General features: G+C 30.7%; 1 protein-coding gene across 2 annotated transcripts in view; it reads left to right on the top strand.

Moving 5' to 3' along the window:
* LOC140434744 (juvenile hormone esterase-like) overlaps positions 1-26,368 on the top strand; it is a 538,160-nt gene that overhangs the window by 130,120 nt on the left and 381,672 nt on the right. The window contains exon 1 of one of the 2 annotated variants that reach the window (XM_072523237.1): positions 5,642-5,739. The exons of the other annotated variant lie outside the window; for it this stretch is intronic. The gene's annotated coding sequence lies outside the window, so the exon portion shown is untranslated. Of the gene's footprint in view, positions 1-5,641; positions 5,740-26,368 lie in introns of those variants that run through there. 2 annotated transcript variants of the gene reach the window in all.

The raw sequence follows: 26,368 nt of genomic DNA, 5'->3' as shown, positions 1-26,368 counted from the left end.
TATCTTATCGGACTAGTGGATTTATTTTAATATAATAACAAAAACTCTTCTCATAATAAAAATAAATCAAAAAAGTTTTCAATAACAAACAATATTCTTCTAATTACACCCTATGGATCACGTTGGGCCACTTTATGAACCAAAGTCTTCTACGATCTTTTCTGAACTGATCAGTCTTTTGGCATCGATTGGTTACTTCAGTGTTAATCGAAATATTTGCATTTATTCAAAAGACATATTAACGTCATTTATTTATGATATATTTTACATTTAGACGTAAAAAAGCACACAGGTATCGTAATAATTCTATATTATTTTAAAAGAGAATATACCAAAATATATTAAACGAAAGGGTTGGTCGCAAAATATGTAAACTTACTGTTCGAATAAATCCTTTCTAACATGTAGAACTGTTTTAATATTTTTTTTCCATAGCTAATGTTACAGTGTTGCTATAACAACTGTTTTGAATAGATAAAGTATCACTTTAACCGCAAGGGTAGACAAGTGACACTTTAACAGCAAGAGTAGATAAAATGTTTTAACTTTTATTTATTCAATAAAATTTACAAATTCAAACACATAAAGGATTAAAAACAACTAAAATTTTACAATTAACATTATTAGAAATATCTATTTTTGGAGCATCACAACTTGTACTCGTTTGCTTAAACACTTGATTCGAGGTACTGGATTGATTTATTGGTCTGCCAATTATACACTTGGATACAGCAATCTTATTGCTTATTGACTCTTCAATATAAGATTCTGCAACAGATGACGATTTCCATCCACCTAAACGTTTATCTTTTACTAGATCAGCTTCAGAATTTGCGAACATAGTAGCTGAAGAACGACAAAAACAACATTTTTTGACAGAGTAATTCATATCCCTAGCAACGGAGCAACACAATTGCGATTTTTGTGCTAAAAATTACAATTTTCTTTGAAATTCTATTTTTCACATGAAATTGAAGTCTTGCTATAGAAAAAAATGTTGTATTGCACACGACGATAAAATCGCATTATCTTCTCGAGCATAATTAGCGTCTCGACTGACGTCTCGACGCTAAAAAACGCTCTCGAAGATAAAGTACAATTTTATCGTCTTGTACAATAAATATTAATTTAAATTAATATTTATTGTACAAGACGATAAATATAATAACTATTAATTTAGTATTTTTCTCAACTTTTGACACAAATGCACCCACTCTATAAATGTCATAAATGTCAAACATTTGTCAAACAATTTGTCAACAGTTTTTTAGTAATATAGTTTTCTTGTTCTCTTCAAGAGAGCAATCAAGACATTGAAGAACAAAAAAGCCAAAGGACCCGGAGGAATACCAAACGAACTAATTAAAAACGGAACGGAAAAGTTATTCCGCATGCTACATAGAATGTTCGAAAGAGGACTAAATGGAGAAGAAATACCTGCGGAATGGACACAAGCATACATCACATCCATACATAAGAAAGGAAACAGGAAAAAATGTGAAAACTATAGAGGAATTAGTATAATATCGTCGGTAGGTAGACTTTACGGGAAAATTATTAAAGAAAAACTAGAAACTGAAATAATAGGAAAAATTGGAGAAGACCAAGCAGGGTTCACAGTAGGAAAATCATGCCTAGATCATACGTACACATTAGAACAACTGATAGAGAAGAAAATGGCAAAAGGTAGACCGGTCCATCTGGCCTTTGTTGATCTAAAGAAAGCATATGACTCAATACCTAGAGTCAAATTATGGGAAGCAATGAATGATCTCGGAATCCGACAAACACTAATAAAAGCAGTTAAAGCACTATACAAAGAAAACAAAGTAGCTATTAAATGTGGAAATAAAGCCTACAATCCATTTAAGACGACAAAAGGACTTCTACAAGGCTGTGCTACGTCCCCTACTCTGTTTAAAATATTCTTGGAAAAGACACTTAAACCATGGAGGAGAAAGTGCGAAGGAATGGGCATACCAGTAAGAGACGAATACCTATACACCTTAAGTTTTGCCGACGATCAAGTAGTCATCGCACAAGATGAAGAAGATCTCAGCTTTATGCTCAGAAAACTAGAAGAAGAATATAAAAACAACGGAATGGAAATAAACTTAGAGAAAACCGAATACCTAACAACAGAAAACAAGGATATGAGAAACCTAGAGATAGACGAGGGAAGACAAATAAATGGAACAGATAAATTCAAGTATTTAGGAACCATAATATCGAACCAGGGAACAACAGAAGAAGATATAAACAACAGACTGAGACAAACAAGAAACTGTATAAGACAACTAAACTCAGTGTTGTGGGATAAGAACATTACGATAAAGACAAAAAAGAGAATATATAACACCCTGACAAGAAGTATCCTGACATATGGGTCCGAAAACTGGACAATAAACAAGAGAAATAGAGGTAGAATAAGAGCAGTAGAAATGGAGTTCCTGAGGAGAAGCTGTAGACTTACAAAAAGAGACAGAATTGAAAACGCAGAGATTAAGCGGAGAATGGGAGTGCAATCAGACATAATCGACTATATAGAGGAGAAGAGACTATCCTGGTACGGCCACGTCAGAAGAGCGGACAGAGGACGCTGGATAAACAAAATCACAGAATGGAGCCCGATTGGAAGAAGAAAGAGAGGAAGACCCCGAAGGTCATTCAGAGATGAAATCGACGAGGCTATGGAGAAAAGAACCCTGCGAGATGGAGACTGGAATGACAGGGAAAATTGGAGAAAACGGTTGAGTGAAGGAAGACAGTGAAAACTGTGGAAATCCTTAGTAGTAGTAGTAGTTTTCTTGTGCAATTAAAACTCTTCAAAAAAAAGACTCCCCGAAAAATCAGGCACCCCACATAACCTCAGAGCGAATTTAGACGTGGACGAAGCAACATCTCTGTTTGGCAGAAGTCCTAAAAATCCGTCAAGGATTTAATCCCCAAAAAGTATACAGTGCTCTCCAAATCGGCGGGCGAACTTTCGACACCAAATTGTCTTTGTACCTGGGGTAATCGAAGGGTCAAATTTTATTATAGGAAATTTCGACACCGCGGCGTAAAGCAGGTAGGTAGGTAATTAGCGGCGATGGACATTTGCACCGTATGTCCATCCGTATTTGTGCACGTATACGGATATTTAAAAAATGAGTTTGATAAAAAGTTCCCGTGGTCGAGATTTATTAGTGGTGGAGCATCATTCGTTCTCGAAACAGAAAGTGTTAAGAAGCGGCGAGATATTTTGGCGCTGCATCCAAAGAAACACTAAGTGTTTCGCAAAAGTGTTTACAATAGGCTGTGAGGACCTCACCATCACAAGAAGTGATTTGGTACATAATCATGAAGCCGATCCAAAAAAGCTTGAAGTAAAGATGGTAACCAATGCATGTAAAAGAAAAGCCCAAGAGGACATATCGGAAAAGCCTGCCAAAATTACAAGAACTGCTGTTGCTGAGTGTGATGCCAATTTGCTGACGGTTCCTGACATAGCTAGCATAAGAAAGAACATTTACAACTGTCGTCGTAAACTGTTACCAGGTCCGTTACCAAGAAGCATATCAGAAGTCCATAACGCGGTTAGTAATTATTCTCCTAAAACCTGTCGCAATGAAAGTTTTTTGTTTTTAAATCATCCTGAATTAAATGTAATTATATTTTCATGCGAGACAAATATTCGTTTGTTGTGTAAATTAAAAACTTTGTATATGGATGGTACATTTTCATACAGTACCAAATATTTTCTACAATTATTTACTATACATGGCTTGGAAAATGGACATTATGTTCCTTTAGCATACTGTTTGTTAAAGGACAAATTGTCAATGACATACAAAAATTTATTTTCTTTATTAAGGTCTAAGATTTTTGAAACATTTCAATTATCATTAGAGCCAACTGAAATATTTGTGGACTTTGAAAAAGCAATTCACTGTGCTTTATTGTATATGTGGCCCAATGCAAAAATTAGTGGATGCCGTTTTCACTTACACCAAAACTGGTTTAAAAAAATTCAATCTTTGGGTTTGGTACAAGAATATAAGGATACAAATTCAGAAATTGGAAAATGGTTAAGGCATACGTTTGGTTTAACTTATTTAAATCCAGCAGAAGTTAAAGAATGCTTTCTTTATGATTTAATGTCATATAAACCTATAAACGCAACACTTGATATATATGCAGATTATTTAATGGAAAATTACATTTTCGATAGCGCTCTATTTTCACCACACATATGGTCTAATCAGAATCCGTCTATTGCGAGGACCACAAATGCCTGTGAATCCTTTCATTCGAGATTTATTTCTTCTTTTTATTCAACACATCCTTCTATTTTTATTTTTATTGAAAAGTTAAAAGAATTTCAAGTAGACCCTTATGTCAAAATAAATAGTTTACATATACCAGCAAAAATCAAAGATACTACTGTTAAGGCTAAATTGGTATTTTTGGAGAAAATGATGGATAAACTACGATCCCAACAAATACGTAAGTTAGATTTTATAAAAGCTGTATCTTACCATTCCTATAATAGCAAATAAATCATTGTATACAAGTATATTAACGGTAAAATGTACAAAAATTAGGTACTAGTTGTATTATATTTAGATATTATTACAGTTATAAAGAAATAAAATGCACATTACTTTTATTAAAATAAATAAATAAATTAATTATGGTATTCTATTTATGTCGCAGCTATATTTATTTGGTGTCGAATATACCTGTAAGATAAAAACGGGAATTGGGGCTGGTGTCGAAAATTGCCATTAAATTTTAGTCGCTACCTGCTTAGTGTCGAAATTTCCTACGCCCCTCCAAATCGGTCAACGATTTGTCCCGCTGTTGGTATAACAGCAATCAATTATGATCACAGATAAATACATATTGATTATAATACAGTAGTGCCCGTTTTTGTATACACTAGAAGTGTTAGAAGTTTTTTTCGCATGGTTCTCTGGGTGGCCTTTGACACATGGTTACCACATCTCCGCATCTTTTGATCCAGGATCTTCGTCATAACGACTTGGATCGACAATATTGCATATAAACTTTTGAAAGACTTATTAACTAGTAAGTAGTATTTAGTAGTAGGAATTTTGTTTAGTTCTTTATGTATTTGTACTGATTTTATTTATGCTATTTGTTTTTCTCTTTTTTTCTCTTTAATAAATCGTGTTGTACCTTTGGATAGCTTTTTGAACCGTTAGTGTTTAAGACATTCTTATATTTCAGATAAAAGCTCTCATATTTTGTAACCAGCTATCTATACTCTCTATCTCATGTTAGGACATTCTTCATGTTTGTCCTGTTGTGTAGATACTAATTTTATCTACACTTACTTTGCCTATAAATTACAGTTATTTCGAATAGCGGCAAAGAAAATTGCCGCTATCAACCAGAAAATATATTGAAGTTATATGCTGTATGCACGTTAGTAAAAGTGGAGATACTTTTACAAATTTAAAATTACAATTCAAAAATTGAAGTGCACATTTAAAATTTTGCTTTCAAAGAAGCTCCTGTTAAATGTTTGGTAACAATTGCTTAACTACAAATTTACAATGGACTGTACGGCATCAGACCATCATTTATTTAATTTAAATAAATAAGTAAATAACGGCATTCATAAATTTATTGGTAGAATTTACGGAGCAGTCTATAAATGAGCATGTTTATCTGATTTCCTTCTAGTGTTATGACATAGAGAATTGTGCAATGTGTATATAAGTCATTCAGGTGTGTTTTTTTATATTTGCTTTATATCCGGTAACATATATACTTGATTTAGTTTTAATTCAGATATAGATATATGCATTTTATATTAATTTATCAATCTTTATAATACCAGTAGATGGTTTGACTTTTATAATTTTAGTCTACTTTTTATTGTTGTTTATAGTAAATTTTTCATTTGCATGCTTTTGATTGTATTAATATTTTCCTGTCTGGCACATATTTACTATCTGGATTTAATCTTTGTTTTAATATAGTAACTTTTGTAGTTAACCCGTTTCTAATAATTTATATAAGTTATGACATATACATATATATATATATATATATATATATATATATATATATATATATATATATATATATATATATATATATATAGATATATATATATATATATATATATATATATATATATTATATATATCTTCTTCTTCGTCTAGCCATTCATGTATACATCTGAACATAAGCCTCTTCAAGTCTTCCTTTCCATTGATTTTTATTGTACGCTACTTGTAGCCAATTTTTCCCGGCAGTCCTTTTCAGATCATCTGTCCATCTCATAGGAGGTCTGCCTCTGGGTCTTTTGTGTTGGTATGGTCTCCAGGTTAAAATTGATCTGTGCCATTTGTTTAGATCGCTCCTAGCTACATGTCCAGCGTATTCCCATTTCAACTTTAATGATTTTTGCACCACATCGGTGACTTTGGTTTTCTGTCTTATCCATGTGTTTGTTTTCTTGTCCTTAAGTGATATACCTAGCATTGCTCTTTCCATCGCGTGTTGAGTGACTCTAAGTATATTCATATTCTTTTTTGTGATTGTCCATGTTTGTGTCGCATAAGTTAATATCGGAATAATGCATGCATCAAAAACTTTAGATCTAAGATGTAATTGAATTTGTTGATTTCTGAGTATATAGTTCAGTTTACCGAATGCTGCCCAAGCTAACTTTCTTCTTCTTTATATTTCTTCAGTTTGAATTTCCCTATTTAGTATTATTTTTTGTCCTAAGTATATATATTCTTCAACTTTTTCTATAACTTTATCGTTTATTATTGTCACGGTGTCTTCGGAGTGCATGACTTTTGTTTTGTTTAAATTCATTTTCAGTCCTATTTTAGAAGATTCGGTATGTAGTTCTAAAAGCATGATTTGCATTTCTTGTAGGTCAGTAGCTATCAGGATTATGTCATCTGCAAATCGTAGATTACTGAGGTAGCGGCCATTGATTTTTTATTTATATTTGCTTTATATCCGGTAACATATATACTTGATTTAGTTTTAATTCAGATATAGATATATGCATTTTATATTAATTTATCAATCTTTATAATACCAGTAGATGGTTTGACTTTTATAATTTTAGTCTACTTTTTATTGTTGTTTATAGTAAATTTTTCATTTGCATGCTTTTGATTGTATTAATATTTTCCTGTCTGGCACATATTTACTATCTGGATTTAATCTTTGTTTTAATTTAGTAACTTTTGTAGTTAACCCGTTTCTAATAATTTATATAAGTTATGACATATACATATATATATATATATATATATATATATACACAAATATAAATATATACATATATATATATATATATATATATATATATATATATATATATATATATATATAAGAATTACTGGATATTAGTGACTGTCAATATAAAGAAATAACACAGTTTATTAGGGTTGCAGTCAGAAAATTGGGCGGGATGTTAATGAAACACTCTTATGACTTTTTGTCTAGCTTTCGGAATGGTCTTATTCCTTTTTCAAGACACTGCAATAAGAAAAAAATGTAAATATTTATAAAATATCACAAATCTTCAGTGCAACTTACTAGTCGTTGAGATTATTTATAAAAGCATAGACACTCAACATTATTAACACACATATAAAATATAAAATAGTGGACAAAATACATTTTAAAATTCTTTAAAATTTAGGTACAGATGGTAAAAATTTAGTTTGTCATCTTTTACTGGTGTGTTTTAACTCTGACACATAGAGAACAAAAAGAAAAAATCCTATGATTAAAAAGTAATTAGGTGTACTTAATATTATATTTCTTTTTAAGAAATACTAGAGGCCCACTAAATCACCTAAGATGGACAGATTTTTACTATCTGTACCTAAATTTTAAAGAATTTTAAAATGTATTTTGTCCACTATTTTATATTTTATATGTGTGTTAATAATGTTGAGTGTCTATGCTTTTATACATAATCTCAACGACGTTGCACTGAAGATTTGTGATATTTTATAAACATTTACATTTTTTTTTCTTATTACAGTGTCTTGAAAAAGGAATAAAACCATTCCGAAAGCTAGACAAAAAGTCATAAGAGTGTTTCATTAACATCCCGGCCAATTTTCTGACTGCAACCCTAATAAACTGTGTTGTTTGTATATATATATATATATATATATATATATATATATATATATATATATATATATATATATATATATATATATACATCTAGCGGTTAATGTAAGCTCCGTTCTAAAACGCTATTATACTAACTCCAGGCGAATATACACCGTGTATATTATTATCTGGGTAGCGCTTTATGTGGACTCCGACCAACACGTCGGATTAAGTGGACTCCGTAATAGGTTAAAACACTTTTGGGATCCGTGTACATTTCTTTGCGTACACAACTAAACTCCTCCGATGTTGCCAATAATTTGATTAGTCGTAGATTTTTAAATTTTACAGCAGGTACGTTTTGGATCTTCAAATTTATTTAAATATCAATTAATTTAGTCATCGAGAAATTTCACAAATACGTACTTGGTTATTGTAGTTAAATATTTTATGGTGGTAATTTATATTACTTGCTTTAATTATAGATAAACTTAAATTAGTGTCTATTATAAACTTTGAAAAGGCAAGGGTCCATTTTTATGTACTAGTATGTTTTTTAATGCATTGGCACTGAAACATTTATTATATTATAAATGTACGTTCCGATGTTTCGATTGCTACAGTTTATGACGAATAAAATATTTGTTTCATGAAGTAATAAAATTTGAATTATAACAATTTATAAATCATTCTTAAAATTCCAATTTTTTACTGTCTAATTTCAGTATTTCGATTTTTAAATGTAGGGAATTCAATATCCTATATACTATATTTTAGATACACATAAACAAATAGATACACTTATGGCAGATACTAAAAGAAGAAATATGTCGGTACCTTAGTGTAACTTGATTCTCGGCAACATATCTATTACAATTACATATAATATGTTCGGTCTTATTGTTTTAAATGCTTTGTGATTGTACAAGCTATCGTTATTTCAACTTTAAATAATTGGGTTTTGGTATCTTTCACTGTCAGGCATATCAAAATTTAATATTTAATTTAGAAGTAAATGTATATGTAACAATAAAACACTGAAAACTTTGTTTTCAAAATTTCCACAAAATTTATTTTTAATTATTATCACTACAGCTGTTTCGGCTGATTGCCTTTCTCAAGTGATCTGTTTTTGGCATGGGTTTACACTTTATAGTCTCTAATGAAATAGGTTGAGGAGGGGAGAACTGTTTGTCTCAAGCTGGTCATTCAGAATTATATCTGTGTTTTTTAACTTGTTGATTTCCATAGATTCTAACAAAGATAGCTTAAGGCCTTAAGGCCTATCTTTGTTAGAATCTATGGAAATCAACAAGTTAAAAAACACAGATATAATTCTGAATGACCAGCTTGAGACAAACAGTTCTCCCCTCCTCAACCTATTTCATTAGAGACTATAAAGTGTAAACCCATGCCAAAAACAGATCACTTGAGAAAGGCAATCAGCCGAAACAGCTGTAGTGATAATAATTAAAAATAAATTTTGTGGAAATTTTGAAAACAAAGTTTTCAGTGTTTTATTGTTACATAAAATGAATTTCCATCAAGTAACGGTCGAATCCATCAATTAAATGTATATATAATATTCTTTTTTTTGTCATTTGGTTTAAACATAGATTACTTATATTCTTCTTGCTTATTTATTTTTATTCGTAATACTTATTAACGTACTTAATAACGTACCCGTTTTTGCAAAAAGCAACAACGGGTACAAAAGATATCGGGTATCAGGGGTGGTATTTGTCAATCTAAATGCCACTTACGACATATTAAATTAGAGGACATTTCTCCAAAACTGTATGACATCGCCTTAGATAAAAACATCACGTGTTTTATCCGCGTATATCTACAGAACAGAAAATTTTTCGTATCATTCAATGGTAAGATGAAGAACGCAGATGAATGGTCTCGCTTGGGGTAGCGTAATGGCACCTACACTGTATTACATTTACACAAATGATTAACCGATACCAGTAGATACTAGGACTTTCATGTAGACGATACATTGCACAACCAAAACTTTTGTTGCTGAAGTGAAAAAAAATATAAATGATGCCTTAAATATAATAAAAATAAACTACGAATTAATTTTAAGCCAAACCCCGAAAAATCTTAGGAGCGCTCCTTTAATTTGTCTAAGACAGGCGCTTTCACAAAACTGAATATCTAATCTAATATAAATCTAATATAATCTATAATCAAATAAAAATACCTTTTTTTTTTTAAACGCATCTACCACGCAGAGGCATTAGCGTATTTAGATTAATGTTACACTTGATACAAATAGTGTATATATATATTAGTTTACAATTAATAATAATAATATGTATGTGTATTACAATGTATGTTTTAAATCTTATGAAGAAGTTGACAGTCTTTAAGATAAGATATTATTCTTTGGGTATCTGTATTTTCTTCTAGGGCAGTTGGGTATGCTATATTTGAGTCGTTCACTGTTATATTTAGGACACTGTATTAAAAAATGTTTTACCGTTAGAACATGGTTGCACACTTCACAAACTGGTTTATTTTTGCGCTGTAGTAAATAGCCATGAGTAAGTCGTGTCTGGCCGATACGGAGACGGGTGTCATCAGGTGCCACCAATCACGCACCTCGATGTGCATCGCCCTTCCTTGTGGAACTTATAATTAAATTTAATTGGTTGAGAAATGAAAAAGTTTCATATAAAAGTTAATTTATCTTTAAATATGGGACATTTTCGGATCTCAAGTCAGTATGGTTTTACCCGTCTAGGGTAGCTCCCTAGAGCACTTTGCTCGAAGGGCTCTGCGAATTTTCTAAGACTCTGAAGCTGAGTTTTTTTCTTCTTAGAAAACCTGTGTTTTATTTCTACAAAAGTAAATAAACCATAAAGGCATTGTCTTTTTCAAGACAATGCCACAATAAGGGCGTACCGGCTAACTACGCAATATTGCAACATATTGCGCAATAGTTTGAGACATTAATAAACATGGAAACTTGCACCAAGATGCTATCGACTTTTCATACGTTTATTAATTACACCGGAGACGACACGGGTAAGCATCACATGCTCTCTTCTGTCTTTTACTTTTGGTTTCCAAAGATATGGATATTTGTTAACTTCGTATAGCCTTAATGGAGTGTTGTTCCAAGTTTGTTGCCATTTTTGAATTATTTTTTGTTTTAAGTATGATTTTAAATCGTTTTGTACCATTATGTTACTTTCTTCGGACATCAGGTTAGTTGGTGCGTTTTTAGCTAGTTTATCTACAACTTCGTTACCTTCAACTCTGACATGAGAAGGCACCCATAAAAAATGAACTTGGATGTTCTTATTTGAAATGTTTTTAAGTTCTTTTTTAATAAGAAGTAGAAGGGGGTTGTCTTTTTAGAATTGCGAATAATTCAGCCGAAAAGATGGTTGTAATTGACGACAATTTGAAACTAACTGAGATAGGTTTGTTAGACTGATGTCGATAGCCGGAATAGATATTGTCCGTGGCGCAGGGTTGCGGATTGAGGAGGTATCATAAGTTTTTGGAAATTGAAAATTTAATTTGGATAAGTATGAGCGTATACGAAAGTAAAAAGGATGATCAATTTGATGTGTTTGAAAATTTATTTGTAAATCGATCAGCAAAAACGTTATGCAGAACTGGATTATTTCGGTTTCATGACACCGCTGCTGCATATGTTAGGCTTATCGGAAAATATGAATTTTACTACAACGAAATATAAACAATTTATGAAAATTTGATGATTTGAAGGAAAAAAATGTCAAATTAGGCTAGAGCAATAACTGAAACAAAAGAATCAAGTGGAAATAATGTCGAATTAATTTGAAAAATTATAATACCAACATAAAAACAAAAATAAAAGAGGCTCTTTGAGAAAGAAAAATAGACACACTTTATTAAAAGAGGTAAAAGTAAAATGCTAAGAAAAAAATGCTTAGATAAAATGAAGACCTAAAAGTCCGCCGGAGGGTTTGAAACAGATGTGAAAGAGGTCAAAAACCAAATCAAAGAATTGATTGAGATTAAGTACATCCCTAGAGAAGAATGAATAACATATCTCAGATAAATAAACGGAACAACAGAAACTGAGTATACACTTGTAACTCCAGAAATATCATTAAATTAATTAACGCAAATCGTACGAACTGAAATACAAGAATTCATCACACAGTTAAAAAATAGAACCCCCACGAAAAAAATACAGTAGAGTATAACTACTTTTGTACTCTAGCATTATGGTAAGAAGTTAAAAATATAAATACCTACATAATTATATTACCGAAAAGTTAATAAAAACTTCTGTTCATTAGCGGCAAGAGAAAGCGTATATCAGAATGTATTATGAAAAATTTTGTTAATAATACAGTATGCAATATAATATAATGACAAGAATACTTTTATATCTTTTCTTATGGCATATTTTTAAAACAAAGCTTCTATACTAGCATTGTATTACTTTTTCCCTCTACAGTAAAATGCTGAGGTGAGCGTCACGGAACTAGCGCCACAAGATGGCGTCGTGAAGGGTAGCTTCATAGAATAGCGGCTCTTGGCATCGATTCACTACTCTTGATCAATTCGTTTTTAGTCATCATATATTTACTCTAAAAATAACTAACAAAATATAGACATTAAATGAGAAGTAAAAATTAAAAGAATAATATGTCACTAAAAGACTTGATTTGTAACGATTATCAAAATTTAATAAAAGTCATAAATGTCATCCGGTTAATAACAACATTAAATCGTCTGTCAATAAAAAATGTGAAGAACAATTGGACAACACATAGTTTGGATTTAGAGGTGGATTGGGAACAAAAGAGGAATTGTGCGCAATGGTGGTACTATTACAAAAATGAAGAGATTATAATGAAAGCGTATTCTTATCTAATATAGATTTTCAAAAGTATTTGACACAGTTCAACCTGGTAAGCCCATACATGCATTAAGACACATAAACCTAGATACCAAGATATTAATTTAATAAAAAATCTACTAAAATCAAACAGCGGTCATGCGGGTGAAAGATGAGACAAATCAAGCAGAAATTCAAAAAGGAGTCAGCCAGAGATGTTTGTTGTGATGTGAAATGTCACCACAATTATTTAATGTGTACTCCCAACTACTATTTTAGGAGACACTATGGTAAAGAAGTAAGGAATGGAGTGAGCATCATTAATAATAAAAAATTTGCATACTAAACCCCAATTATGACAGAAAATATAGATGATTTACAAAGTCTTATATAAATCATTAACAGATAAAGCAAAAAGATAGGACTAAACTAAACAGATAAAAGTCAATGTTTACAAATAAGAAATTGAGTATGGTTATTAGATTGAGATCGTCGAATTTTATGTATGGTTGCAACTGCTCTATGGGGTAGAAGCTTGGACCCTGAAAGCCAAATCTGTAAACAAATTAAAGGCATTCGAAATGTGGCTATATAGGCGTATTCTTAAAATTCCTTGGACTGTAAAAGTCTCAAACGAATTGTCTATCTGGACATCGTATCTGGGCCACATAGTTCCAAACGATAAATACTCTCTTCTACGCGTCATCATGCAAGGAAGAGTAGAGGGAAGAAAAGTCTTGGGAAGAAATACAAAATCTTTAAATCTCAAAAAGAATATCTAAAGTCAAATTTAACACGATTTCAAGCCTTGTAGTGAAATTTTGTTTCTTATTACAATACCGGATCCTGGAAAATTTTAAATACATTAAATTAAATCTCTCGTAAATTATAAAGCCTATTCTTAGATTAAAATAACAGACTTCTTAGTATTATGATATGTAGTATTGTGATAATGTATAGGTGTCAGTATTCTTTTAAAAGAGATTTATAGATTGGTATATAAATTTCAGGGTCATGTTTCATACGGTTTTATCTTTCATACAAACATTAAAAACCTTAAAAAGTTTCATTTTACATACAATTAGCACGTTGGCTCTGAAAATGACCTATAAATATGCATTGTTAAAAATCGTATAGATTTATCAATTTAAAATGTTCTTTGTCGTCTTGATTATTTATCTCAATTCGTTCCTAATTAAGCACATGTTGTCCACAAGGTACCTCTCTCATTTTTTAATTACTACTTTTTTTTACCTTTTTGCCATAGTTTTCCTCATTTTCTTTATTCATATCGATTTCACTCATAACGAATATTGGGTAGTTTATTGTTTCATGAAACTTTCTCCTTATATGTCCGTATCATACAAGTTGTCTAGTTATTATAGTGTATATAATGTCGTATGTTAATTCCATTCTATTTAACAACAAAATACTAAAAACTTTGTTTTCAAAACTTTCACCAAATTAATTGTATCTTATCACTACAGCTGTTTCGGCAGAGTGCCTTTCTCAAGTCTCAAGTTTCTCGAATCCATCAATCATCTATTGTATTTCTTATCAAGATTTTGAAGCAGCTGTACTCCATTAGTCCATTTTTGTTGCTTTTTGTCACTGTTTCTTTTTTTTTTTTATTTATTTTCATCATTACGTAGCGCTACAACACTGAGTGGGTCTTCGCTAACTACAACTTTTTTCCAAGTTGATCGATTTTCCACGAATCTTCAATGAAATGTTAATTTTCTAAGATATAATTGCATGTTTTCTCTCCATTGTATACTGAGACACCAAGTGGCATTCTTCTGTGCTAAGTTTCTTCCATACCAGTTTTACAAGTTTGACATCTTGGCGTCTATGCATGTGTCCGATATACCTTAAGCGATTTATTTTCCTGAACAATATCGTTATAAGAGCTTTCTTTATTCAGTATATGTTCTTATTCTATACGGATTTGTAGTGATATAATAATGAGGTTAAAAAATTTTAGAAGAATTATGCTCTGTATTTCTTTAGTGACATTAATATTAACCGTGATTATTGATCTAAGATATTTAAAGTATTCCATACTTTCGAAATTGAAGTTGTTGACTTTATTATTTTATCTAGATGTATTGAATTGCTCTCTTCTTTTGATTCCCTTGTATTTGGTTTTTATTTTGTTGATTTTAAGTGAAACATTTTTCGTACTCTCTTCACTTTGTTAATGTCGTTTGCGGACGGGAGAGAGTTTCTTATGAAATCAATATCATTAGCATATGCTAGGAGTGCTTTGTACCTTGGTCCATTAATGGATTGCATCTTAAATATGCGTTATTTCTATTTTAGTAAGCTGTTAATAAATTTTTTGAATATTTAAATCGAGAATCTGTATTTATTCGACTGTTTTATAACACAGTTTCTTGGCGCCTATTTTAATCTCTGTTTTTTTGGTTCGGTTATCATTATTACAAAGATTTTTCGGGATATCGACATAGGGAACTCGATGGTATGTCCTTAACGTTTCCATAACCAACGTTCGAATATTTGTCTTACTGTAAAGTCATGACGATTTTACTAGGAAATATAGTGCTATTTAATAATATTAAAGTTCAAGCAACAATTCCTATATGCCTTAACTTGGTACTGATATCTCTGCTCCCCGATCCCAGGTAGCAGTCAAGAAAACATTAAAACTGCTACACTCATGTTTCCTATTATCCAACGATTAGCCAGTCCAGGACTATACGCCTTATTATAGTACTGATATTGCTTCTGCCCCTCATAAGTGAATCCCCCTCATCCATTGTATTTCTTATACTTTCATTTCAATCCCTTCCAATCAAGATTTTGAAGCAGCTTTGCTCCATTAGTCCATTTTTGTTGCTTTTTGTCACTGTTTCTCCTTTCTCTTTATCATCATTGTTACGTAGCGCTATAACATTGGGTGAGTCTTCGCTAACTTTTCTCCAGTTGGTCGATTTTCCACGAATCTGTAATCAAACGAAATGTTAATTTTTTGAGATATGATTGGAAGTTTTCTCTCCATTGCATACTGAGACGCCCAAGTGGCATTCTTCTGTGCTAACTTCCTTCCATACCAGTTTTACAAGTTTGACATCTTGACGTCTATGCATGTGTCCGATCTACCTTAAGCGATTTATTTTCCTGAACAATATCGGTATAAGAGCTTTCTTTATTCAGTATATGTTCTTATTCTATACGGATTGGTAAGCGATATGATAATGAGGTTAAAACATTTTTTTTATTATTTTTTTTTCATATATTCGTAGTTCTTTCCTATTTTGTCCATGATTCGCATCCATGTATTAAAATAGGTCTAAAGTTTGAATTATGCTCTGTGATTCTTTAGTGGCATTATTGAAGTTATATTTCTATAGGCACGGTCGGCGTTGGAAATTTGCACGGGAGTGAATCTGTGAAACCATTACATATGTAAGATAATGAGTAAGATAGAGACATAAGATATATTTTCTCTCTCTTCCTACTTCGGGAATAAAAATGTTCCTTTTGTATATATATTTAATATTATAAATATATTATATTATATTATATAATGTTATATACTTATATAATATAATATATATTAATATTATTATTTATGTGATATGTTTTGTATTATTTATTAAATGTTCATAATTATTTTAGGCTTTTGCATTTCAAAATAATCACTGAATGACAGACAACTATCAATTTTGAAATCCGTTAGTATCATGTCTAATTGGCAAATCTTTTACGTGTTTGGTTCATACGCTGGTGTACGTGAGTTCGAATCCCAATATGAATTTCCTTTTTTATTTTTGAAATATTTAAAAACCTCACGTTAATGTTATTAAATATATGTAATATACGCAAAAATGCTAAATTTTAAAATTAAATGAAAATTTACAACATAATCCGAGTTGTTGGTTTTTTATTTTTATCTTCGTAAAGTAAGTTATGTATATTGGCAGTTTTAAATACTTATGAATATTGCATTTTAATTTGTATTGTATTATTATATTGAATTATGTTGCAGTGTATTGTATTGTAATTTTTATATTAATAACAAAATAAACAATGCATTTTACTGCAGAGTATGCGTAAAAAAATTTTTTTGCATTCAACTCCTTTTATACATATATGAAAATAAAAATATATATTTTCATTAAAATATTGATACAATCCTTCATTTACTATACTCCTATTACAGGTCAAATGTTTATATACAGCAAACGATGCACCATATACCTATATACCTAATTATTTTTCTCTTTCTGCTCTCTCTTACCTATAGCATGAAATATGTAATGATTGTGCAGATTGACTCCCATATAAATTTGTAACGGCGAACGCGTGTATAGAACTATAACTTCTACCGGCAGTCCCACTGGACTGCCACACCCGTTTTTTTTATTAACCACGATTATTTATGTAAGATATTTAAAGTGTTCCATATTTTCAAAATTGTAGTTATTAACTTTAATATTTTATCGAGATTTATTGAATTGGTCTCTTTTGTTGATTCGCTTGTATTTGGTTTTCATTTCGTTGATTTTAAGTGAAACATTTTTCGTGCTGTCTTCACTTTATTGAAGTTTTTGGACGGAAGAGTTTCTTATTAGAGTTATGAGATATATATCATTAGCATATGCTAGGAGTGCTTTGTCCCTGGGGCCGTTAATGGAGTACTTCTTAAATAGGCGTTATTTCTATTTTAGTAAGCTGTTCATTAATTTTTTGACTATTTGAATTGAGAATCTGTATTTTATTCGACTGTTTTATAACACAGAGTTTCTTGGAGCATATTTTCATCTTTGGTTTCCCGTATCATTATTACAGGGATTTTGCTGGATATCGACATAGTGAACCCGGTGGTATGTACATGATGTTTTCATAACCAACGTTCAAAAATTTTTCTTACTGTAAATTCATGATTATTTTACTAGGGAATATATTGTTGTTCAATAATAATAAAGTTCAGGCAATAATTCCTATATTCTCGGTATATAACTCGGTAATGATAATTCTGCTCCCCGATACCAGGTAGTAGTCCCGAAAACATTAAAACTGCTACACTCATGCTTCTTATTATCCAACAATTAGCCAGTCCAGAACTATACGCATTATTATGGTACTGATATTGCTGCTGCTCCTCATAAGTGACCTCATAAGTGAATATGCAAGGAAGGTTTTGACAATTTAATAGGATTTTTATGTTAGAATATCTGAGAAAGTAAAGAATATCTATTTGCTATCCGGATTTAATCCATAAATTAAATAATAAAATGCTATAAAATAATGCTAGTAGCAACAAAAAAAGCGGTCTAATAGTCACTAATGAGAAAATCAAATAAATGTTCTTTAACATACAAAAGAGAGGATCTAGATTAGGGCATAACGGAACAATAATAAAGCCATATAATTTTGAAAGATTGCAGCGTCTTAGATATCGTAGGTAACGTTGTTACATAAGAAATAAAAGGAAATATTCAGGTAGCTAACTGATGTATATGTATATATAACCCTCTTTTAAATCCAGAAGTCTAATTCGAATCCATAAAATTAGGGTATATAAAATAGTGAGCAAACCAGTGCTAATATGTGGAGACGTGAGGAGAACGTATTAATTAGACCAGGATTGCTAGAAAAGCCATCAGAGGTATTTTCCGACTTACAGAGGTCCGAGTACTAACCAATACCGAACAGAACTAATTCCAAGATCAAACACATATATAAAGATAGCAACGTCGTACAAGAAACTAAATCTCAATGCTAAAGTTGCGCTGGCTTTATCCAAAGACTATAATAACTGCATTTCCATGTTAAATTGGGAGGATGCCCCAAGAGAAAAAATGTCCTTAGGACTTCCACAAATGAAGGGGGAGGTAACATATGGTCAGATTTAGGAATAATGAGACTATCTACCGACCCATCATATTTATCAACACCTGCCATCCTACCTACAATCAATACTTATCTGTTGTGGACTATCAAATCAATTACATATAATCAAACGAACTAGGCTTAAAAAAATTATCCTAGAAAAGGCACTTCAGAAATATTGACATAAATTTTAAAAACGCCATTTACGTGGCTGTATTTTCAAAAAGGCAATAGAATCTTGTTGCGTTCTGACTATACGATGACGATGATCTTTATATAGAAAATATAGAAAATAAAAGCAAGAGAACTATAATTATGAAACGACAAGATTACGAAATGAAAAGATTATATAAATCCCTTATATTTACACAGACTGGTTTACAAAAGGTAACCGAATGAGCATAAAAACACAGCTGTTTTAAAAACTTAATATTATTAGACGAATTTAGGATCAATTTCACTCAAAATATGATATGCTAAAATATGATATGACAGAAAAAAAGGCAATGACTTTTACAGCTGATTGCCACATAAATATCAATGTAAATATGATAATTGAAATATGAAATCCAAATATGATGATTTTGCCACAGCATATGAATATTGTCTCGTACTGTTATATAGCAATTTGTTGTCACATTTTAACCTGTTTATTTACTTATTATCCATATATGAGTTGTAAACCGATATTACAAGCTCATTTACTTTTCACAAAGAGACTATATAAGTACAGTTATTACTAAACAAATCTGACTCGAAATATCGTCTATAAGTAACAGTATGCAAAATTTAAATTTTTATGGAGTTCAAAGTAAAAGCCTTCACGAAATTTGAAGTTACAATAAGACCACCGCAATCGAGCGTACTCTTACTCTGGATAATGAATAATTATTTAATCGGTTAATTCTTCAATCACCCGTTCAATATGATGTTTGTCAAATCGGTCCTATTTAGGACCAACTATTCTACTTATGTCTATAAATAGTAAGGACATATCTACAGATACACACACTCTACTTTACTTAAGCTAATCAGACATATACGCTTAACACAAATGTGACATATTTCTACTGCAGGAAGCAAATAGAGGGCCAAACCTAGGGTATTTGGTATTAAGCTAATCGCTGAAAATAACGAAATAAACATAATAAATGCCGGCAAAGAAGCAAAGAAAAACTTAAAATAAGAGAGGACAAAATCAGTCAGCTGAGGAAACCTTTCAACGATGTTGAGTTTGGATCCACTATCCACGTATATTATGAACAATATTACGGCTCCTGACTGAGGATCTAAACACAAAACTAATTATAAAATTTAGACAAAAAAATACTACAGTGGCTAATATCCAAAGTCTGTAGACAAGCAAAGTAAAGACAAAGTTGTTGCCTTGCTTAAACCTGACAAAAACCCCAACGACCACAAAAGCTATCGGCCAATATATCTATTTATTTTTTCACCTATACACAATACTTCTGCATATGATCCTTAATATAAACCGATAATAGAAGGAAAACTTAAATTTAAAGATAAAAGTGGCTATATATGACAGGGTAGATCATGTTCGTCACACATACTAAATCTTGCCCAACACAACGAAGACGGATATAAAAAATATCAGACATGAGGAGTGGTATTGGTCAATCTAAATTCTGCTTACGACACCTTAAATTAAAGGACATTTCTCCAAAATCTATGTGATATCCCCTTAGGTAATAGAACAACAGAAGATTTTCCGTATCACTCAATGGTAAGAAAAGATGAAGATTGAAAACGTAGAAGAACGGTCTCCTTTGGGGTACCGTAATGGCACCTACACTGTATAACATTTACACAACCCATTCCAGTAAATACTAGGACTTTTATTATGTAGACGATACATCTATTGTTGCAGAACCACAAACTTTTGTTGCTGAAGTGGAGAAAGATCTAAATTATACCTTAAACACAATAAAAATAGATTATAAATTAATTTTAAGCCAAACCCTGGAAAAAGTCAGGTGTGCTCCTTCAATGTCCCTAACAGAGACGCTTTCACAAATTTGAACATATACCTGAACCAATAGTGTCATGAAATCATTAAACACACTTTGTAATTTACAGAACTTTGTTTAAAACTAAATGCAAACTAGAACCAGAAAAATAGTATTCTCCGCGAACTTGTCAGCTAAAAACGGGAAGCACATCCTTTCACTCTTAAAACGTAGACGCTTAAACTCTATGCTTCTGCTACCAAATATACCTAGCTTGTATGGGTGACATCAATACATACTTGACACGTAGATTTAGCTATAAATTAGTCAGCCATATTAAGCGGATATTAAGACTCTCATCCATACATAAGCTCTACAATATTGTAGTTATCAATCCACCTAATATTCGAAGATAAGTAGCTAGAGAACAAAAGAAACAAAGTCTAGATTCGTAACATTCACTCCTCGAATAACAACCCATTTTATGACTAGAATCGAGGAAAAACTGGCTAGATCAACACATCTGCAAGATATACAAAAAAAAATAAGCTGCTTCTCGCCATCTGAACCCTCAAAAGAAACTTCCTTATGGTAGTTATCTTCCTTAAATCTGCCAGGAAGACTCTTGCCTGCAAACAGCGGTTAACCTGTGTGAATCTGGGGTGATAAAAGATTCATTACACTTTCTTCGTTGACTTTGCCATTCAAATCGCTCTTTTCTGAAGGGACAAGGTTTATTTATTTAAACTCAACATGTAAAGTACAGTCAGTAAGCTATTACTTATAAAGATCATTGCAAATTTAACACTAGCTTCACTTATATTGACTACATATTACCCCTAAATAGGAGATAAAACATTCAGAAGTATCTAATATGGGTGAAGTGGTATAATTCTTGTTAGATAAATAATTAAGCATTCTTCCCTTTTTTGTGCACTACTATCCATTTTTACACAAAAATATCTATTTAAGCAAATAAATATTTATTTTGAGATAACCTTCTATCCAGAATTATATGTAGTACACAGATAAAACCAGAAATAAAATAATAAAAATCTGTATACAAGATATCATAAAACATTGGATGAAATAAAAAAAGTTCTTACTTATCGAATTCTTAAATAAAACGTATGAAGACATACTCACGTTAACAAAATACATTAGGAAATTTCCGCATATGAAAAAAATCCAATTTGGTAACGAAATCCTTTTGTATCTATAAAGCTATTTTTAGAAAAGCACGTACCTACCAAAAACAGGTAGTTAATAGTATACATATCTGTTACACACTGTAATGCGTATGAACGATAACAAAAATAAGGAGTCCATATCAACCGTTCAGACTATACGCGAGAAGTATACAGCTTAATGGCAGAGTTGCCAAACTATCAGAGCTTACTTAAACCGATATACCTATGGTTCCAATATACAGTGAAAAAGATCTGAACGACCCCTATAAGATATACACGTGAACTATGCAATATACATTCATGATACAGGGGTACTTAAGGGCTCCAGAAAATTTTTAAAAATTATGAAACTATACATGTTGACGAATCGACAGAGCCAATATTATGGAATGGTCAAGTGAGCTCCGTATATCGGTGTCCAGTTGACCACGGAGCTCACTTGAACCTGAATTTTAACATGGGCGGAGTCCACTTTATGCCGTAGATATATATATATATATATATATATATATATATATATATATATATATATATATATATATATATATATATATATATATATATATATATATATGTATATATATATATATATAAATATATAGATATATATATATATATATATATATATAAATATATAAATATATATATATATATTGTTATGAAATTAAAGCTCCTAAACAGTTTTTTTTTATGAATAGTATGAACATAAAACAAAATGACAATATTGAATATACCACATATATATTTAACTCAAACAATTGTATTATTGTTGTTAATTTAATAGTTGAAACTAGATTCAACAATAAGAAAGAAACTAAAAGCAAAAATAAGCAGAATTCACAGACATGTAACAAACCAATAAGGACTATATTGTATCACCAGATTTAATTAATGTTTTCAAAATAATTTTATTATTATTATAATTAAAACCAGTCGGTTTATTATAAACAAATTTAGCATAATAGAAATAAGATTCTTTTAATACGTGAGTTATTATAGCCACTGAGTTATAGTTGGTTGATAAACACTTTTCAATTAAAAAAAAAAAAATATATAAAAAAAAATTAAACCAAAAACAATTGTTGATCATGAAATTGATTATGATTTAAACTTAAGTTATTGTTCGTTATATATATATTATATTATTTATGTAAGAGATACTTACAGAATAAGCCAATATAGCCACAACATAAAGATACAAAAAGCAAATATCAAACCACTTCGGATCGAGTGGAAATAAAAACCATAAATTTGTATTTATTAATTAATTACAATTTTTATTATAATCCAAATTCTAATATATACAAGTCAATAGAATCTTCAACAGTCCTAAAACAGATAAAATATTTAAGTCATTTATTCACAAAGTAAGAAGTTTCAATTTGTTAGTAAACATACAGTTAACATGGATAGAGCTCGGAAAATAAAACGTGTTAGGAGGTGAAATAGGATATATCTCATAAATAAGAGTTCAGAATGATATAATCTTTAATGGACAGGTAATCTGAAGACAATTCTCAGTGATTCAATATCAAAAATGCTTTCAGATAGCTTTAAAATTAAATAAAAGCAAAATAAAAGCAACTAATTCATGTTAAAATTGGTGTATGTCAAATTTGTTAGTAAAAATTTTAATATTTAAATTATCATTTGTTGTAGAAATTATATGTCAAAAGAATGCTTAAATTCTCTAGTATTTGTTTCAATTCATTTCAAAAGTCAATATAATTCTCAAGATTTAACAATTTATGAAAATTTAAAATATTTTTTATTTTAATCATAAATGTCAAAAATATACAAAAATCCTGTCAGATCTTAAAAAACATTGTCAAAATGCTTGGAGATCTGGTAAGCAATGGAAAATAAAAGATAGAAAATCAATAGTTACGAAGAGGGAGAAAATTTTTGATTATTTTTCAGCAGTCACAATTTTTCAAAAGTATTTTAAAAAACTGTAAAAAAGTCCTGAATTATAACAAAGTATATTCAAATGACCTTGCCGATAAGAAACCATCGTTTCTGATTAAATTTTAGCAAAGCCTGCAGATTAACAGTATATTTTCTGATAAGGGAATTGTTAGCAGTCATCATAAAGAGGTCCACAGCTACCAGAAAGGTGAGTTTTTACACTCATTTGAATTCTCGCTGAATAAAGAGACCGTTTGGTGTTTATTTTTGACTGAAGATCATTTAAAATTCATTTTGGGTACTTATAAATATTTCTCAACCATTGGAGAGATAATTCTGATAGTTTTGCGGCCCTAATCCATTAGAAGACGTCACTGAAAGATGCAATCTTTGTTATTGAAGATTTCCATAAAATTTTTAGAGAAGGGATTATCTAAAAGACGAAAGTGAACTTTAATAAAGTTAAACGCAAGTTTTGAAACTTCTTTAGAAATAATCTTACCTTTTTTTTTTAAGCAGCCTATATCATTCTAAATCATCTTTGTGTTAAAAAACAAAATAATTTGAAGTCAAGTTCACAAAAATTTATTATCGCTTTTGTAATATTAACCAAATATAATTCACCGTTTCTTTTGCTTACTAAAATCATTAAACAAAACAGTTAAACTAAAAAATTGAAGGATTATAAACCTTTGTTTTCGCTCTAAAAAGATAGTAAGTGAGGTTATAAATATTTTGACAAACAAACACGTATTAGATCTTAGATCAAGTATTTCTTGTTGCAACTTCACAAAACATTAATTTCATATACTTACTTCAATATTGTATTACGTCATAAATCTAAATCCATTCATATTAGTATTAAACGTTTAAGTATTGGCTTATTTATTGGAAGAATCTTAAATAATTTTTTTTATATATTATACAAGATATCGTTGTGTAATATTTAATTGATCACTTGTGAATAATTGCACAGTACATTAAAAATAAAACTTCTTGTGTGGTGATTTTTGCTTTATATAATTTTATATAGCTTTATCAAGCAGTACAGGTCACAGAACTCGTTTGAGTTAAGAGTCTGCATGTTCTAAGACAAATAAGTAAAAAAAATTTAAATTCAAAATACAGATTTAGAGAATACAAGGTGAGTAGAATAAATGTTTGTCAAATTTTTTTTATTTTCAGGCGTTCAATAATTTTTATTAAAAGCATTTCTAAATTAAACAATATTACAAATTAATCAACTTAAAAAAATTATTTTTATCTTCATAAAGCTAGCCGGTAAATAAGAGCAACTTGTAGTTTTCTTGCATCGGATTCACATATCATAACAATTTGGCGAGCCCAACGTGTGGCTGTGTATTTGGACGGTGACAGGTAGTGCATTATAACAAAGTATTAACCAGTGGTGTACCTTAAACATTTAATAACATAATATACAGGGTGTTAAGAGTATAATTTGTGTAGATAATAAGTTTATTGAATGAATTGAAATTAAATAAAAATAAACATGGACAAAAGAAAGACTAGATCACATAAGAACGTAGAAGAAGAACAGGAAGTGACAGACAGAACCGAAGAACAAATTAAAGAGACTGAAGAAGTACAGGAGACAATGGAGGAGAAAAGACAGCCAGAAGAAGCACAAATGGAAAGGCAAATGGCAAGTGGAGACCAAGCTCAGCCCGTAAAGAAGGATGAATTGGACTTTCACAAGATGATGGCAATTTTGTTACAGGAAATAAAAAAAACTGAGCAAAATATAAACCAGAAAGCAGAAGAAAATAAACAACATATGACAAAAGAACTTGAAGATACAAAAAAAGAAATAAAACGGGAAATAACACAAAATTTTGATGACAAAATACAACAGATGGCACAACAGGTTGAGGATAAGTTGGGAAAGAAGATAGAAGAAGTAAAAGAAGAGTTAACCCTAGAAATGGCCAAGATGGAAGAGCAGTGCAAAGAACAAATGGAAGTGTTATCGGCACAGCTGGAAAAGAATAATGAAACTCAAAATAAAAAGATTGAATTAATGGAACAAAATTTGAAGCTAGAACAACAAAATAACCAAAAAAAGTTCGAAGATATTGACGAACAAATGGGAGTGTTGGCAGTACAGCTGGAGCATCATATTGAGCAGAAGGAAGAGATATTTCGACGAGACATTAATGAACAGTGGAAGAAAAAAGAAGATGAAATAGATGAAAATATGAATAAGACCAAAGAGATAATGGAGAAAGAAATTGGGAGAGTACAAGAGTCTCTTAAAGAAGTGACACAGAAGGAATTGGATGCAAGGCCGGTTGTACAAACGGTCGAAAGAGATTGTAAAATCTATTTTAGTGGAAGAATAAAACAGCAGCATCCAGTACCTTTCATGAAATTCCTTAGGCACAGATATGCATCTTACAGAAATTTCGAAGACTTTAAAGAATTCATCAGAAACCAGATGACGGATGAGGCGTTAC

This window comes from Diabrotica undecimpunctata, chromosome 2, assembly GCF_040954645.1.
Source record: "Diabrotica undecimpunctata isolate CICGRU chromosome 2, icDiaUnde3, whole genome shotgun sequence".
NCBI lineage: Eukaryota > Metazoa > Arthropoda > Insecta > Coleoptera > Chrysomelidae > Diabrotica > Diabrotica undecimpunctata.
The sequence above is the reverse complement of the archived record's forward strand: the minus strand, read 5'-3'. Positions and strand labels throughout refer to the sequence as shown.